The sequence below is a fragment of the Oryzias melastigma genome, linkage group LG17 (genome assembly GCF_002922805.2).
Source record: "Oryzias melastigma strain HK-1 linkage group LG17, ASM292280v2, whole genome shotgun sequence".
NCBI lineage: Eukaryota > Metazoa > Chordata > Actinopteri > Beloniformes > Adrianichthyidae > Oryzias > Oryzias melastigma.
This window is the reverse complement of record NC_050528.1, coordinates 20,163,617-20,175,643: the sequence shown is the minus strand read 5'-3', so window position 1 is coordinate 20,175,643 and position 12,027 is coordinate 20,163,617. Positions and strand designations below refer to the sequence as shown.

Below are 12,027 nucleotides of genomic sequence, written 5' to 3'. Positions count from 1 at the left end.
ATTTGTTATTTTTGATACATTAGAACATATGGAATATATCTGGATACTTATTTTAGCTTTGTCCCAGCCCATTACTAACACTTTAAGAGAGAGCAAATCTTAGAGAGCTGTTGCACCAAGCTGAGTGATGGATAACCAAAGCAGTAGATAAATTACGTTCAAACATAGAAAATAACAGCAGAATTCCTCTAGGAAAATGAACAACTGCAAAGAGATGTTGGTTGTTTCCACTCAGCTGAGTCTAACCCCTTGGTCCCACTGGCTGTGATTGATCTTCTGGTTTGCAGTTTAATCCCAGGACCCACTGGGAAAGTTTCAGAAGCTGATGTCTTCTAAACGATGCCTCTTTGATTGTATTTGTGCGTTTAACTGCAATTTATGGACAAACAACCATCTTTTTTTTTTTTTTTTTTACTTTTCCAGATTTAACACCAACAGCAAATGACATAAGAATATGTACCTTTCCTAATTCTGTATCCATTTTTGAAATTGGGAAATTTATCCCATTTTATTAAAAATCCAACTATGACTAAAATCGTTTTTTTTTTTTTTTTTTATACATGAAGAAAATTCATCTTAAAATTGCATTTCTGAGTAGTTCTTGTGAAACAGGAGCAGAAAAAGAAAGCTACGAGCTACCTCCTCCACTTCATTCTGATACATCCACTTGTAGACAACTAGATTTATGTAGGTCTTCGTTTTCCTCGTCCGAGCTGACATCTGACTTTAAACTGTACCACTGGAGAGCATCAATAGTACTCACCATTTTTGTTGTAATAGGGTTAAGGCTGTCAGGGAGTGAAAAATAGCAGGAAAGAGTGTAAACAGATGGATGATTGGAAGGGGAGTGGTGTGCTGGGCACCACAACTCGAAGGTAAATTTGAAAAGAACTGCAGAAACTATGTCCTAGAAAACGACACAGTTTGATTTTGTCTAAAAACAGCATAATCACAATTGAAAGACCACTGATGGGAACACTTTGAAAATACAGTAGATAAAGGGACATAAAGGGGATAAATGGTAGATGGGGACACCAGACAGGTGGCGGTTCTTGATATGGACAATCGGAGACATTTACACATCATCCAATCAGATCTGCTGCTGGACGGCTCTCCGTCCTGTGACCGTCCAGCTGTGGCCCGATTTTGTAGTGGCGTAATTCCTGCCTATCGCTGGACTGCCCAGGCTGCCACCGACTAGAGAAAAATCATCTGTTCTTAAAACCTCTGCAGCCACATCACAGCATGTAAAAGGGCGACTGCCACCCCCTAATTACAAATGCTGTGCTGAGGTCAAACGGGAAGCAAAATGACGCTGAAAAATGTGATATTCTGCTCGTGTCAGCTGTGCAATAGTCTATTATTTTATAATTATTTTATATGTGTTATTTAGATACTTGTAATCCACTTTTATTTATTTTACTGGGAAAATGTTTAATTTTTCTTATATGTACCTTGTTACATTTCAATTATATAATAAATATTTCTGTGTTGTGTATTCGAGCAGGTAAAAAGGCCTTTACATCTCATGTGTAAAGACTTTATAAGGCATACATTTCCCTTACTTAAGAATAGTTCACAAAAACAGTTATTTACAATAATGTTTCATAACTACAGGAATTCATCCTGAATTACAAAAGGAATATGGGTTTATAAATTATTAATTAACAGATTAACAGTACATGTCTTTGAAACCATTTACTAACACTTTATAAATTGTTTGTTGTTTTATTTTTTTGTTTATCCTTTATTTCTCATGCTGGCTCAAAGAACATTCCAAAATGATACAGAAACAAAGGCACAAACAATCGAGTCAGACAATAGAAATTCATCTTATGATAATATCTCCTCCTAATCAATCATGAGCTTACAACTTAAAGAACCAACTCTAAATAACTGATTTGTAAATCATTTAATACTTAATTTTAAATATTTAATTGCTAATGAATAAAGTCTTAACATACCATAATAAACACATTATAGTAATCATTTTTAATCATGAAAAAAGTGTTAAAAATAACACATAAGCGACTTACTAATGCTTAATAAAGTGGGAGTGAGGCTTTATAAATGATTAATGAAGGGTTAACTAATGCTCAACTAATTGGTTAACTACTGCTCAAAAGTGTGTAGATATTATAAAGTGTTGACTATAAGTTATTGCATTTCCTTATGTCACTTCAAGCACCTCAAGCAGATAAAGATTTTCACAGAAAAACAACCAACAATTTCTTTATATTTTACCAAGAATTTAAGATAAGCTGTGCAGGACAAAGATTTATCTTCTGGGGGATTTGAAGATGTTTGAAAATAATCAACGCTAAATATTTATTTTAATTGTAAAGCATTCACCTAAAATAATTTCTAAAATAGCTATAACAGCTCTTTAAATAAGTTTTACCTTGTTACGTATGTGGAGAGTTCAATTATCTGCTCTGACTCCACCTCAGGTGAAAGGTCCAATCTGTTAAAAAGGAAAGCAAAACCATCTCCAAGCTTCCCCATGGGTGCCTGCTTTGCTTCTGTTTGTGTGAACTTAAAAGTTAAAAAAACGGGAAAATATCAGGAAAAACTGTTAAAGATTTTTGCCGGGCATTAAAAGGTGTAAAGATGAGATGACATGAAGAAGGACAGATGGAAAAGGAGGAAACCGATCAATAAAGTAATCCTTGGTCATTGGCAGAGAACACAGCCCTCACTCAGGATTACTCAGTACGGAGCTGATACAAGGAGAGGTAGCAAAGCAATTATGAGTCTTAAGTGGAATTGACAACTAGATCCCCACGGGGAAGAGTGTTATCGGCTGAAAAGATGGAAAAGGGAGGCAGCATGTGATGGTGTGTGAGCACGGTCAACAGAATCTGTGAATATCAAACAATCATTATCTCACTCTCCCATCCTTTAACCTGACACAAAAAGACCTTTTTTCTATCAGCAAACCCACCACTATGCTTACTCCTGTCATGATGTGACACAGAAGAACACTGGGCTCTCCTCCTATAGCGTCGAAGCTGAGAGCAGAAACGCTAAACCGGCAGCGTCTTTAAATCAGCAGGAAGAGGTCCATAAAACTGTTCGAAAGCAGCGACTCAAGTAATCAAAGTAGAATTAAAGCAGAGAAGTGAGATGATCCTCGCTGCTCAACGTTTGCTCCCAACTTAAATGTGCGGCAGTCTTAAATTACAGCCACTTTATGATAGCTTTAAACTGTGAATGCCTTCAAAAGAAAGAACGAAAAACCTCCTAAAGTTTAATACAATTTACAGACCCAATGAAAATTGAGTTTTTTGTGTTTTTAACATCTTCTTGTGGCATTTTCTCTTGAAAGACACAAAGAAAATTAAGCTGAAAATTGCATTTCTGAGTATTGATTCAAATGAGCCACGAAGAGACAAAAAAATGATGCTTGACAAAGCTTGTAACTGTGATAGAAGCTACAATGGGCGGGGCACAATACGACTAGATCCATGTACGTCTTTGATTGCCTCCTCTGAGCTGGTATCGGCCTTAAAACGGTACAGCTAGACGGTTCCAATATTGTTTGCTATTTTTGTTGCACCAGTAATGTTAAGTTGGGATTGTAAAGGGTTACAAGCTAGCAGGAGACAGTGGGATAATGGGATATCAACTGAGGCTTACTTTAGAGCCAGCAGTCCTGCCCACAACTCAGAGGATACATTTTAATGAGCTCTTAAGCTCTGCAGAAACTACGTTTTGTTTTTTTTTCTTTTGGCCAAAAAGTCATAATTAAAAAAAAAAAGAATACTTATAAAATAGATCAAAAGATAACAGAAAATATTGTCTTGATAATTTTTAAATTAAAAAAAAGAAATGGTAATCTATTTTTTTTTTTTTGTTTTGATTTTATTAAAATGTCCAGGATGGTCTGAGGACTTTTGAAGGGTTGGAAATGAACAACAGACGACCAGTAAAAATGAAAGTATCAAAAATACGTTTTTCTGTTTTTTGGTTGTTGTGATTTAACTTAAAATAATTGCTGGTATTTTTGTAATGCTTGAATAGAATGCTTGAAGAATGTACTGATTTTTCTCAATCTTATTAATAGTGAGACTAAAATTGACTGAAGCATGTAGGGAGGGAAAGCTTTTTGTTAAGGTATTCGCTGCCCCCCTGTAGCTCCGCCCCAATCCAGAAAGTACTTTTTAAAAATCTAAATTAGGAACAACATGCTCTAATATGTTTGCTTAAATATGCTTCAGTGTTTGCTTTTACGTCTCAATTGATAGACTTTTTCAATTTCCTATTAGGTTCTTGATCAAAACATGGAAGATGTTCAAAGAACTCCAACAGAGAGGTTGATCTTAAACTGATATTTAATTTATTTTGCACAAGTCCAAATTTATTTGAAAGAAAATTAATTGTAAAAAGTTCAAGGGGAGCCCCCTACAAGTGAAGCAATATTTTCCTTTTTTTTTTTTTTTAAGATGAAGATATAAGCAACTTAACAGTTGGCTTGGTTCAGCACTTACTGTCTATTTCTCCCCTCTGAAAAGCTGCAGGGGGTCCTTCTCTGAAAAATATTTTTCGTGAGGTTAAAGAAGCACAGAGAGGAGCTGCAGTCATGAGTTGATGCCTGGGAGGACACACAAATTAAGGAATTATTAATGGAATCCATGTTTAACAACTTGAAAGTTTTAATTAAACGTAATTAGAAGCTGTTGGCATCAGAGGGAGAGTAGAAAAAAACCTGTTATATCACAGCTGAGGGAAACTAGAGCTAGAATTTCAAATTAAGAGTTTATTCAGAAAAGCATGAGATCATAAACATCTTTAAGTTTTACTCAAGTTTGACAAAGAGACTATCCTCTTGCTGTTTGATGCTCCCTCTGCCATCACAGTTGATGCATCGCCGTCTGTGCTGATACTTTATCTTTATTCATTGTCACATCTCTAAAACGATGAACAATGGTTTCCTGCTGGTGAGCTGCCAAAAATTTAACTGACAAAAACAAACATAAGAAAAAAAAGACTTTTGTCAAATCTACAGTCTAAGAATAAAAGTCTTGCTGAGATTTTCTTTCTTTTAACTACAAAAAGGATAAAATGACTGTCGTGAATTTGTGACTCATAGTTGGATGAATGCAAACTTTCTGTTCATACTTCTGTGCTCTTGTTGTTCGTATTTAAAAAGGTTTTCTTCAGCATCACTTTTTTAACTATTGACTTTCTGAGGCAATTTCATTTTCCCATTGTTTCAAAGAAACAAATTTACCATTTCAGTTTATTATTGGTTCATTGTTCAATCAGTCAGTCATAATCAGGGGTGGAAAGATTTGTTTTAATGGTTCCATTCATATCATGATTTGTGGTTACTGATATGATTTATAATATAGGCGAGGACTCGAGTCACATGACTTCGACTTGAGTTAGAATTTGGCAACTTTAGACTTGACTTGGACTTTCAAAGCAATGACTCGTGACGTGACTCGAACTTTAGCCCTCTGACTTGGAAAGACTTGCTATTTTCCCCCAAATCTAGGGATTAAAAAGTATATTGAGAGAGCCCACATTGCAGTCTCCCCATCTCTGCGTTTATTTACATGTTTGTGTGATGTTGGCACAACATCCAACAATCCAACCAATCAAATTGTAGACAAACATTTCTCCATTAAAACCGCACGTTTCTATTTGCCAGTGTTTTTACGTTGCTTCTCTTTGGATTTTTGACGTGGGAAAGCATGAGCTCTGAGGCAATTTAATAAGTTTGAAAAATGTTGATATATAAATACAGTTATTAAAAACACGCATGGTCTGTAAATATTACTGTCATTGAAATGACTTGAAAAGACTTGAGATTTTAATGGTAGGACTTGTGACATGACTTGAGACTTGTTGACCTTGTCTTGTGACTCGACTTGGGGACAAAGAGTTGAGACTTATTTTTGGCTTGAAAAACAATGACTGGACACTGGACACATTTGGTTGGGTTAAAGTGGACCAGGGTTCATTGTTTCCCCTGATAATCCAGAACAAATGTTCAGCATACACTCAAGCGGACCCTGGTCCAGGAGCAGGAGCCACTCTCGGACCAATCTTTGGAAGTGGTCTTTGGAAGTTATTCGACTCTGTGCTCAGTGCTGAATAACTGGACCAAAACGGCCACCGTAGTCTGTCTTAAACAGAGTACGAATAAAGGAAACAATAAGGACAAATGCGAAGCAACGGCTGTTGTTTTATCAGACGGAAAAAAGTCCAAATGTTTATTTGTGGGAATGTTTATTTTAACACGTCTGAAAATGCTTCATGCACGCTTCTCTGTCTCATTATGCCGCACTCTCCCTGCGCTGCTGTGACCTCATCCTAAAAGCTACTTTGTAGTTCCTTAACAGAATCATCTTACAAACAATGTCATAACACCACAACACTGAGACACAACAAACAAAAATAAAAACAACTTTTCATGTGACACACATTGCTTTTCACAGTTTTACAGACAATCCGTCATATACACTCATCAGCAAACCTTGTTAGCCATTTTTTTCCCAGTAACAGCATGCCTCCACCGTACCAAAGTAGCAGTAAAAAGTGCTGCACCTGACCTTGATATATGAATGTTCAATATTGGTCAGCGAAATATAAAGTCTGAATAATTGAAGCATCTAGACAAGGATTGGAAAGCTAAGGACTTCTAGAATTTCTGTCTGTAGTTCCTTTGCCCCGTTGTTATTCCGGACTAAAGAGATCTTTAGTCATGAGTTTTTGGTTTAAAACAGGAAAGGCTGCTTGATGGCAGTCTGAATACAGACCAAACACAAGCTTCAGGACTTGATCCAGACTAAAATAACTGGACTGAATGATTCTTCCAGTGTACCCTTAGTTTTAGCAAAGAATAATTTACAAGCTCTAAAAGAGAGGGAAATCCAGGAAGGGGCGTGGTTCAGAGAACTTGGTGTCTTTTTGGGGTGTCGGTAAGAACACACTGAAACTTTGATCCGATTTCCACCGTTGAATGCATCTTTATTTGTCTCTTCACATCCATTCACATTAGGTCAACAAGTGGGATGTACGAGTGAACATCAATATTTCTTCTTTTGCGTGGTCTAAAAAGGGAAAGAAAATAACACTACTTAAACTGAAGCTGACATAAATGAGAATAAATCAAACTACCTTTAAATGCTTCCACAAATAAATAAAAGTACAAAACTGAGCAATAAAGCAATTTGCTAAATTCAAACTGTAACAGAAATGTCTCTGTAATTGCTTTCCAGGTTAAAATACTCTCTATAACAATGTTTGTTAACATTTGCACTTAATATGAAACCACTGCTCTTCTGAAGGTATGACACAAACTTAAACATGTACAACCAAAATGCTGAACTGTAAAATTAGCATTACTCGTCCTTTATACTCGGTTTCAGTGGCTAAATAAACATGAAAGTAAACAAGCTAACCAAATTAGCTAACAAAGAAAACATTAGAAAGGGGTTTCCTCAATAAACATAAACTTACAGCTCGTCAGTGACGCACGCTGATAACATCCACCAGTACATGCGCTAATTATCCCCTCGTTAGCAAACAATAGACTCCTGTAACTTGTCGAACGAGTTGCTGCGGCTCCTCACTTCAGCTGCGTAGTAACACTCCTTCTCCACTGTCGCTGCACGTGCATGCAGCAGAGGGCAGCAGAGAGCAGCTGAGAGCAGGTCTCCTTCCGCGCTTGGATATAGTCCCCTTTTGATTATCAGCCTTTCCAACAAGCTCAGACACTTTTTGAATTTTTGTTTGTATACTAGTTTAAAATCTTTCCTGATTAAAACACAGCATTGTCACAAATATAGCTTCTGAGGTTGATTTCAGGAAGTTCTCTGTGAACTGGCAAACCATTACAAAATCCAAAGCTTTGTATTTCTGAGCCAATTAAAAAATCCATACAGCAACAAACTGTGTTTTTTTTTTTTTTTTTAAGCAGATGCTTCTCAATTCACCACATGAATTCTGGGACAGGCGCCCCTACTCTTGTTCTACCCCCTCCCTGGGCCTGCTTGGTTTTTCACAGTCCAAGATTTTCTGACATCAGGGGTTCTGAGTGCCCTCCAGAAGATACGTTACCAAGCAACCCAAGGTCATTTTGAGACAGTGGAGGAGAGCAACTGTTGCTAACTTGTTCCAATTAAACACATTTTGAACCTCTTACCATGCATACCATAACTATGTAAAATAAAGACATTTTCATGGTTTAAAAATAAATGATGATCCTTTAAACACACAAAAATTCACTAACTTTTTGTTATTATTGTACTGAGAAGATGTGCAAAGAAGTTACATAAAAAATGACAATAAATTGAGGAAACTTGAAACAATTTCAATACTTAGGTTACAAAGCGTATAAAAATTCTCGCAAAAAAGTCCTTGTTGAGGGAACTTATTGTAAGTTTAGTGTTCAGAATTTACAGTAACCCTGAATGTATAATCTTCCCCATTTCTCTGAGAAAAATAATAAATCTATTTTCTTTTCAGCTTGTCTTTTATCATGTTTAATCGATTTGTTCAGGTGCCCTTCATGGATTTTATTGTCTCTCTTTGGATATTAAATGTTTTTGTTCACCGTTGCCTTGAAAATCTAGCCACATTTTCTTTATTCTGTCTCAAGTTTTCTCTATCCTACCGTGAGACGCACATCCTGCACTTTAGCACAGGTACAATCTAAGCAATCCAATTGATCAGCTGTGCAGCGACCTCTCCTTTTATAAAGTTTCAGACTCTAAGTTTGCAAGAACACACCACAAACTCTACAAGATACTTTTTTTCAAAGTAGAGAGTTTGTACATTTTTATCCTATTATGGGATTCTTCTTTTATTTTCTTTGATAATTAATACTAGAAACTATTATCCTTTAGAAGTTGAGGAATATTGTTCCTCTTCAATGCATATTTCATTAATTCATTCATTTTCCTGGCCGCTTTGTCCCTTTGATGAAATCCAAACCCCCAAAAAATCCCATTATGTTTTTCAAATATAAAATATTGCTATATTTATTATTATACTTTGGGTTATTTGGGACATTTTTGCTCAAAATAATGTTATTTCAAGATGCAAAAATATTGTCATAAGTGTTGAGGAAAAAGAACACCTTATTTACTCACTGTCTCAAATTTCCTCCACACATTTTTAACATGTTATAACTGTTATTAAAACAATTTAATATCAATACATTTTGAATCCTTTCAACACTACGAGTAGTCATTTAAAAAAACGATTTAAAATAATGAGTTATTCTCACCTAAAAGTTTTGAGGATTGGCTAAACTTTTCCCGCCAAAAGTGTTTTTGAGATTTCATGGCGGCAGCCATTTTGAAATAACCAGGAAATGCTGTTCTACTGCCCCTAGTGGACTGGTGTAGAACTACAATGTAGAACACATGGAGTATGTTCTTAAGGAAGGTTTGGATCAAGTTAATGGGAAAGGGCTCTTAGAAATGCACAAGTCAAGGTGAATATAAATGTTTTTGGGTTTAATATATTCACATCTTTGTATGATCTCTGAAATAATTCAACAGATTTAGGTGATGTCGAAAAGGAAAAGCTGATTTTATTTTATTTTTTTTGTCAGGGCAGGTCTTTTAATGACCATTTTGGACACTTGTTTTTGTAGAAATTTGACTTGCTCTCTATGAATGTAGCTTTTAATGTTCAGGTGTTGGTAGCTTGAAGGGCCAGCCCTGCCATTATCAGCTCAAAAAATGACACTTTTTTTTCCTAAAAGTAGACTGTTTTTCTCAGGAATGCACAACTTCTATCCTATAACACCAAAACCAAATCTGTATGCCATTTCATATCCCATACATATGTCCACGTGTTCCTAAGAAACAGCCACGTAGAGGCTACACAAATACAGGGAATGTATGTTATTTGGAAATCACATTATTAAAGCGCTGTGGGAGACGGATCACTGGAGCAACACTGATAAACTCACCAGTGGATCTATACTGGCACACATGGGAGAGGCATAAAACATGTTTGGTATTCAGTATCTAGCACAGAATAACAATTGTAGACTTGGATATCTCTGGAGGCATGCATGATGCATGCAGCTCAAACACACTCTGTACAGAGGTGATCTCTCCCTGCACCATGTCTGGGTAATATATTCTGCTGCAGGAAAGGAAGTAGGAATGTATATTTTGGGTAATTACATTCCTCTTTCCTGTATAAATAAATAATGGCAGCAAACTGTACTTTTAAAACTATGATGGTATTGCTTCTCCCAGTACACCAAATATTTACCTGTCAGTCGTCTAATATTGTAGGTCGTAGATTGTGGGAGAAGAGCACCTGAAGTCCCGCTAAATGTGATTACATAAAATGTATGAGCATAAACCTGAATTTTACATTCAGACCTGCCTGTTTTCTCCAGATTGCTGGTTCCAGTGAAACACTTTCACATGAACCTGTTTCCTGTTGGGCAGGTGTTAGACCTCAGCTGCAAACAAGTGCTGTTCTGCTGACCCATTTATTCTATACTGTATTCGAAGCACTTGCTTTGACTATCTGTGTAACAGGTTTTGGCTAAAGAAACCGTGGCAGGAAGACTAAAAGAAGGTATCACCTTTCCTTCATGATGATTGCATTAAAGGTTACAGACTAAAATAGTTAAAACTGCTCCCAAGTCGCTTGGATTTTGGAATCTAATTAGATCTTTATTGATGGATGAAAGATTGAATAATGGAGGAAAAAATATGTATTCTGAGAATTCTAATTAATCAGTTAACTGTGCTAAAACGAATGCCTTGTTTTCACTAAGTGGTATGGTACGGTCCAGTCCGGTATTTTGAGCATTTACATTATAAAATAGACTCATTAAGCCAGTCCGAACCGTATAATTTTTGGACCCGCTGGTCTATTCTAAACTGGACCGTACTGTAATGAAAACTACTTAGTGGAAACAAGGCTTAAGTAACACTGCTGTACGTTTTAAATAAAACATGGATATACAGTGTTCTCTCTCTCTTTTTTCTTAATCTTAGACTTCTTTTCATGGTTTGAACTTTGAGAGTTTAAGCAACAGAGAAAAGTTTCAAAATGTTCAAACTTGTCTGAGGAAAGAGTAAGGAATTTGTAGAGAGGAGTCTTACAGGCTAAAATTATCTTCCAACTTTGTGGATTTCACTCATCGCACTTTTGAAATTGTTTTTGATTAAAAAATTCTTATTTAAACAAGGATTTTGGCCATTATTTTGAGCTCAAATATTTTGAATATATTAATTTCAACAATTAAAAGTTGTACCTACTTTAAGTCTTTCAGAGTAAACTATATCCATATAAATTATCGTATATTATATTTGGCACACTAAAGAGCAAATTATTTATGAAATATGAGTTATTTTCATGAGTCTTTTTTCCACCTGGAAGTATCGATTTCTGTGGACCGTCTTTCACTGTCTGTAGGTGCTGCCAATTTCATGACGTCATCCTAGAGCTAGACTCTGCGTCGTGTTTACTTTTACCCTGTGCTATGTATGCTATGTATGCTGTATGTCTGCCTTTACTAGCCCCAGCCATCGCTACATTTTTTGTAGTGATGGCTGTAGCTTGCAGCTGAGATAGCTGATCAGCCCAGCTAGCGCCTGAGCACCGCTAGCTTAGCAGTGAAGTTAGCTGCTGGGCACTGCTAGGTGAGCGGTGAAGTTAGCAGCTAATCAGTGGAGAAATTGTGTTTTTGTGCTACCCTGGGGGTTAATACTAGCAGCGTAGACTCTTCCTGAAATGGGCAGTTCTCAATTTGTGACATCATCTCATGACAACCTGCTCATTCTCGTGAGTTGAGAGGAGCTGGTGCTCAAAGCACAGGTTTTAGAGGATTACTCAGAAATGCGTAAACGGATCAAAATATTACTTTGGGGTTGTTTATAGTGAGGAATGAACAGTATAATTCTATTTCATTTAAAAGCTTAAAAACATTTATTTTGCATGGTAAAGACCCTTTAAGAGTAAACATATGGGGCATAATGATAAACACATTGATACAGAAAGGCTTTCAGAATAACAGGCAGTGTTGGGACTAACGCC

The 12,027-nt window shown here is 36.3% G+C and overlaps 1 long non-coding RNA gene across 1 annotated transcript; it reads right to left on the bottom strand.

Annotated features, from left to right (window-relative positions):
* Positions 1 to 6,952: 6,952 nt before the first annotated feature.
* Positions 6,953 to 8,317, bottom strand: LOC112147126. Its single transcript, XR_002919401.2, has 2 exons — positions 7,471 to 8,317; positions 6,953 to 7,061 (listed from the first exon to the last, which is right to left on the bottom strand). It is a non-coding gene; the product is annotated as an uncharacterized LOC112147126 (long non-coding RNA).
* Between the last annotated feature and the right edge of the window lie 3,710 nt (positions 8,318 to 12,027).